The sequence below is a fragment of the Cupressus sempervirens genome, chromosome 3 (assembly GCF_028749045.1).
Source record: "Cupressus sempervirens isolate cs-2001-9-10 chromosome 3, ASM2874904v1, whole genome shotgun sequence".
NCBI classification, from domain to species: domain Eukaryota; kingdom Viridiplantae; phylum Streptophyta; class Pinopsida; order Cupressales; family Cupressaceae; genus Cupressus; species Cupressus sempervirens.
In genome coordinates, this window is record NC_143120.1 from 405,391,477 (window position 1) to 405,399,220 (window position 7,744).

Here is a 7,744-nt window from a genome sequence, read left to right on the forward strand (position 1 = left end):
GGAGACTTCCCCAAAGAAATACCATCAGCATTCCTGCTAACATATCTACCATTTCAAGTTGTTCAAAACATTATTTGTGAAAAGTGTCCATATCAATTATATCATTAAAATAAATCCTTAAAGAAAAAAGATAATTTCTAACTCTAAAGACATAATATCATCAACAACATAAACCAAATTATAAGGGGATGTTCTAGTGGCAGTGTAGACACTTGTTCTATAAGCCCATAAAGCATATGCTAATTTCTTATGCTAATCCTTAGCATGCTTGTTAATATTCTTTCAAAGGATTTTCTCAACAACCTTGTTAGAAGATTTTTCTTAAACATTAGACTAGGGATAATATGGAGTGGAGTATCATTGATGAATATAAAACTTTTCCAAAAACATTGCCACTTTCTTTATTCATAAAAGATGTTTTGTTATTGGAAATGGTTGTAGAAGGAATGCAAAATGAAGCAGTATCATGTTGAAGAATGAAGTCATGTTTAACGTCAATTGTAGTGGAGCAAAGTGTAATAGCTTTGACCCACTAAGTAAAATAATATGTAGCTATTAAAACATATGTACAAGGAGGAGGTGATATTTGTCCAATGAAATCTGAAAACCATATGCTAAAAGGTCATGAAGCTACATGAGAACAAAGTTTATGTGAAGGAGCATGGATAAGGTGGTTGTGGTGCTGATATTAAGGACACTTTTTAGAAAAAGAGAAAGAAACGTGTTCCATAGTCTGCCAATAATATCCCATACAAAGCAACTTATTGAGTAATGATTTCCACCAAAATGCTCACCACAATATCCAACATGAACTTCTTGGAAATAAATAATAATCTCATTTTACCAAGACATATAAGTGAAAAGTCATCGTAGGAGCATTTATAAAGAAAATTGGCTAGGATGATTAATTGAAAAGCCAACTTACAAATTCTATTTCAAGTATCTTCTGTCACTGATTCAAGAAAGTTATTATATTTTAATTAATGGTAAATGTGAGAATACCATTCATGCATATGCAAATGCAAAAATAATTATCAAGCAAAGAATCATAAGAGACACCAAGAACATCAATAGTATGAATATTCAATTGGTAAATACACATATCATCTTCAAGAGAAACAAAGGATGTTCTGTTATCCATAACCTATGCATGTTTATTGACTTTTTGAGAAAGTGATGAAATAGAATCAGAAGTAAATTTAGCAAGAAATCTTAAATCCAAATCATGATATTGGGTTAACTTATCAGTTTTAGCTTTATAGGTTCCATAATTTATTGTATAATTAATTGTTAATCACCAAAGATCTTAATGTGTTAATATATCCAAGGTCCTAGATTACTAAGAGGAGGATGTGAATCAATAATATCCAACTTTAACAAACCCAAACTCAAACCACAACTTATAAAAGTTGATTAACCAAAACTAAACTTATCATCAATTCATTCATCCATCCATGTATGTTAACTTGTGAAAAAGAATCATAAAGTAACACATAAAATTATCCACAAAAGTAAAACCATAACAAAAAAATTTTTTTTATCATGGAAACCCTTGGTCAAAGGGAAAAACAATGATGAGAATTAATACAAACAAGTATTATTTACTCTTCTTAAATGTGCTTGGTTAAAGAGCCTAGCCATGTTAGGAGCTTAAAATAATGTCTAGTTAAAAACATGCCTTGTTAGGAGTCATCTAGCTAAGACATTTGCATCTAGCCCTATTATGAGATTTTCCCTTTTAAGAGTAACCTCATTGGAGGGTTTCTAACTCAAATTTTGATGAGCCACCTGATTAAAGGAATCAACTTTAGATCTTGCTTGCCTTGTTAAAAGTGATCTTGTTCGAGGCTTTTAACTTGTCAACCTATTAGGAATAACCAAGTGAAATGATCTAGGAATATCACTCCAAGTTTTATTATACAAATCCTTTTAAATTTTTCATCTGCTTCCCCTTTTAGTTGTTTAGCTATCAACCTGATTGCACAACCCTTGTCAATCACTTCTCCTTCAACTAATAACTCTTCTTCCACACACACTTGCAAATAGCTCTCTACTTTGCATCATTAGGTAACACTAACCATAAACATGTTACCCATGCAAATCCAACAATATTTGAGAAAAAAATGTAACACAACCCTAATCCATGATTATCTATCACCACACAATCAAAATCTTCCATCATGTATCAATCTAACATTACACATCTTTCCTTTTCACTTTTTCTATTGAACAAATAGGGTTCCAAGAAAATTCATCGCAGTCTTCAATTTATAACCAATCATTCAAATTTCTTTGACTCCATATCATTTCCATATCATCATCCATCTTAGCAATTTGAAAGATTAACCAAAAATGGCCTACATTTTATGGTTCATGGTCAAACTTAAACATCCAACTTGTTCTTCATTTTCCTTCCTAAACTTTGTTCAATCCATTCAAAGCATGACTTAAAGTAAACCAATCAACCATAATCTAACATTGATACAAAAATATATTAACCTTAATAGATCTTGAGTTTCATTACTTGAAACAACACAAATTTGATAAACCAATCAAAACATTCACTAATTGTCATTAATTGACCAACCCAATAAGATTATTTCACTTCAATAATTCATAACTCACTCAATACTCATGTACATGAAATGAAATTACAAACATAAAAACTAGAGACATCTAGTCTCTCATACCAGTTGTGCACACCAATTCATCATGCAAATCAACCACACACTTGATTTGTCACTTGTACAATAACTTAATCTCTTCCTAATAAATAGTTCAACGCATATTGACAAGTTGACATCAATAAAAACATAGTAAATAATTAAATCATCATTAAATATTTCCTTCAAGACATTATACACTCTCTTATCAACTCTTGAAGGCATTTTCATCAGTTATGCCAACAATCTCCCCCATTGGCATTGATGGAAACACTAAGCAATACTAACAACAATAACTGATACAAAGTTGATTGAATGTTCCTTGTCACATTTTTCTATGTGCTTCTTGACATTTCTCCCCCTAGGAATATAATCTCCTTGATCATCAATTCTTCTTCCTTTGTCCATCTATGCAATTTTTCTTATCTTCTCTAGTTCTTTTCTTCTCGCCCTTATTGTTGTTGTCTTATTATTTTATGTACTTCTTCCACTTTTTGTTGATCATTGTTGTATTTTTATATTCTCCTCTTATCCTTTTTGTTGTTATTTATTTATTATAATCTTCTCCCCCTTTGACAATAATGCCAAAGGTGCTTAACTCACTTTTGAGTCCACCTTCATACTTTGAATCTATAACAACGTTTGGACAAACCAACCAACTATTGAACCACTTAACTTCTTACTCTTACTTAAGAAGTAGTCTTATTACACCAATCCATAGAAAGATAATCATTATGTCTATGATATTGATGCATCCATTGCATCTTAGTTATGACCTGAAAAGGGAATGACCCCTAACCAACCTCTCTAATACTCAAAAGCATCTTTAGGTAATGCTTTGGTAAATATATTTGTCTCTTACTCCTTTGATGTAACATAATACACTCTCACTTCCTTCTCCTATACATTTTCCCTTAGAAAATGATATTTAATTATAGCATGCTTTGTCTTGGGATGTTGTACCAGATTGTTAGATATATTAATTATACTTGCATTATCACACAAGATAGTAGCTAGTCAAGCAACAATTATTTGAGGCAAGAACATACTCATATTCAGTTGTCGATTAAGATATATACCTCTTCTTACTAATCCAACAAACTAATCTTCCTCTAAGAAGAATTGTTCCACTACTTGTAAACTTCATGTCATCAACATTTCCTACCCAATTTGTATCAGTGAACACCATCAACACAAATTCAACATTGTTAGAGTAACAAAGATCATAATCAACCTCCCCTCTAAGATATTTTAATATTTTCTTCACTGTCACCATATTTTCTTCCTTGGGGTTGGACTGAAATCTTGCAACTACGCCAACTACATGATTAGTATCCAATCTTATATGAACAATATAATGCAACTTCCCAATCATGGATATGTAAAGAAACTCATTAATTGAACTTGAAGTGTCTTCCATAGATAATTTAGAATGTGTCACCATAGGTATACCTATTGGTTTTGAATCTTCTATAGCAAGAGTCTTCAATACCTTTAACATATTTTGAACTACATATGAAAATTACACCTACTTGCATAAATTGTAGTCAATAAAGAATTTTGTGTTGCCAATCATGGACATCTCAAAATCTTTGTTCATCTTTTCAACAAATTTCATACTCATGTTATCATCACATCCAAGGAAAATGCCATCCACAAATACTTCAACAATTAACAATCTATCATTTTCTAACTTTGGATACACATTAGTATCTTCACTTGTCTCTTGAATCCAATATTCACTAAGTACAAATATGACCTTTCTCACCATGCTCTCAGAGCTTACTTCAAACCATATTAAAAATAAATAAATCAACTTGCAAACCATGTCTTGATTCTTTAATAGAGTAAACCCATTTGATTTCTCTATGTATATTTCTTCCAATACACCATTCAAAAATGCATATGCAAGTAACATTCTTACTCCTTCAAGTCTAGCTATTGGTGCAAAATTTTCACCATAATCCAAGCCTTCTTTTTGTGCATAACCTTTACACACCAATCTTTCTTTGTTCCCGATAACATCTCCATCCTCATTCGATTTGTTTCTGAAGACCCATTTTGTTCCAATTACATTGGTCTAGGCACCAAACTCCAAGCATCATTCTTGTTGATCTCATCAAGTTCCTCTTCCATGGCTTTAACCCAGTCACCACTCTTCAAGCCTTCATTAATTGTCCTTGATTCTATCTTAGAAATTAAGCATGTACTTTCTCTAAAAAAAAATCTTGTTTGCATATCTTGGCAATGTGGGTTAAGGTATTTGTTCATCTTCTTCATTCACTAGTTGCACCTCTTCATTTCTTCATTTTTTCTGCACAACAATTTTGTGCATTTCCTATTGGATAAGCATGCATCATGGTTTGACCTATCTTTGTCTCCAGTTTGTTTAAAACATCATTCACTTCAAATGTATCTGAATATTCATCAATCTTTGTATTGACACTTTCAATTATCTTGTTAGTTCTCTTGTTCTAACTTTTATATTCCTTGCTCTTGGTAGAGTAGCCTAGAAAAATTCCTTTGTCATTTTTCCCACCAAACCTTCTAGGAAAATCATATCTCTTGATGTAACATCAAATACCAAAGAATTTAAAAAATTCACTCTTGGAGTGTGACTATACCACAACTCAAAATTTGTCTTACCGGTACCATTTTTTACTTGTACATAATTCAGTGTATAGATTATAGTATTTAGAGATTCTCTCCAAAATTTCTTTGTAACATTTCCTTACAACAACATTCCTCTTGAAACATCAATAATGGTTCTATTTCTTCTTTCTACTATATGTAAGGGTTGGGCATATCATAGCATAATATGACATGGAAAGCCTATAAGGATATAGGCTCATGTCTATAATAGAATAAAATGAATCATGCGAAATAGAATAGAATGAATCATGCCACTAGTTAACCCATTCTGTCGGGGAGTCCTCAAAGCTAAAATCTATTTCTTGATTTCATTCCTCACAATAGTGAACAAATTCCCCAGAAGTGTAATCACCACCTTTGTCATATCTTCAGCATTTCATGTTCTTTCCACTTTCCTTTTCAACTAAATCTTTAAGGATTTTGAACATTAAAATCTTCTAACTTTTTTTCTTTAAGAAAGGAATCTACATCATTCTAGAGTAGTCATTAACAAAGAGCATGAAATAGTTATCACCATAGTTGACTTCTAGTTCTCATTGGCCCACAAAGATCAGTATGTACAAAATCTAAAATGTTCTCAAATGAAAAAGATTTTATACTAAAGTAGTAGTTTCCAACTTGCCCAATTGGTAATATTTGCACATAACAGTTTCTAGTTCTACTAAAGTAGGTAACCCTCTAACTGCATTAGTCTAAGTTATCTTAACCAAAGTGTTAAATGTCACATGGCAACACCTTCTGTGTAATAACCAACTATTCTCAACTTTTAAAACCAAAAAACTATTAATAGTAGTACTCAAGTGGAATAAGTCACCTCTCTTTGTCTCCCAATATTAATCAAATCTCTTGAGCTTTCTAGAATCATGTGCATACCTCCTTTAAACTCTAATCTATATCTTTTTTCATTCACTTGACTAATGCTGAGAAAATTATGCTTGAGACCTTCAAAAAATTAGATATCATCAACATTACTCTTTCCATTCAAAGAAGTAGAACCTTTACCTTTGACCACGTAGGGAGTATTGTTGTCAAATCTCACAAAACTGCCATGAAATTCTTCAAGCTCAATGAACTTTATTTTACCACTAATCATGCGATGAGACAACCATTGTCAATCACCCATTCTTGGCTAGGTTCTACATGAGAAACAAGATCTTCTCACCATCAATAGTGTCTTCCTTTACTACAAGAAAGACTACTCCACCACCATTCTCATTAGATTCATCATCTTCAACTTCTTCCTCGCCAACTGCAACATGGCACTTTTTTTTTCCCTTTTCTTTGAATCTACTTTTATTTTCTTTCCAATTTGCATCAAAATTAGGAATCTTCTTACATGATAAACAAATCAATGACAAATTCCCTTTATATTTACCGATACCTGTAGGTAATCTCTTAGAAAGCTTTTAGACTCATCTCGTTTCCTTTCTTCATCAAAGAATGATTCTAAATCATTAAGACTAGATTGTGTAGCAAATTCATTACCTTTACTTCCTAGATTCAATGATAAACAGGCTCTAAAAGAAGCTTCAACCTTAGGGATACTATTTTCATAGTTATTCATTTCAAAAGTTGCAAGCTTTACCTACTAACCCATCAATAGATACTTTCTCAAAAGTTCTCAATTCATGAATTGCAAAAAAATTACTGTATAAACCAGTAAAAAGGTTCTCAACATTTTACTTATCACTTCATAATCTTCAACCACACAATCGACATGTTTGATTGCAATATCTACCTCTTTCTATTTGTGACCATACTAAGTAGCATTTTCACCTTCTACAATCTTTATGTCATCATACTTTCCTTTCAAACTTTAAACTTGAGAGCCTTTTGAACATGAACATCTCCACCATAAACTAAGTTAATTCCAAACATAATGAGCATTATTAAGTCTATAGATATCAACAAAGTTTGCATCAGATAGAGTACTTACAATTAGATTCAAGGTTTGTATGTTTTTTGTCTCTACTTTCAACTCATCTGCACTTAAAGGATCATTTGGCCTAGTATACTTGTGTTCCGCCATAAACTAACTTTGGTTATTCCAAACATCTTGAACATTATAAAGTCTACGAATATCAAAAAAATCTATATCATATAGAGTACTTACACTTGCATTCAAAGTATGTATACTTTTTGTCTCTGCATTCACCCTTAATACAACCATAATATTTGAAACCCAAGGAGAATTATTTATAAGTTGAATAAAACAACATCTATAAGCTTTTCTATCTCAACCCTAACCAAGAGAAAAATGCTAGGGTTCATTTTGTGTATCTTATGTTTAATATGATCAACTTTAGGAACAAGAATGATGTTATGAGTGACAATCTTAGGTTCAATATCTAGCATGATAGAATAAGTCCAAGCAAAGATATCAAGAAATTGAAGAAGTGAAGTGAGTTGCACACGCTCTTCCTCATTTG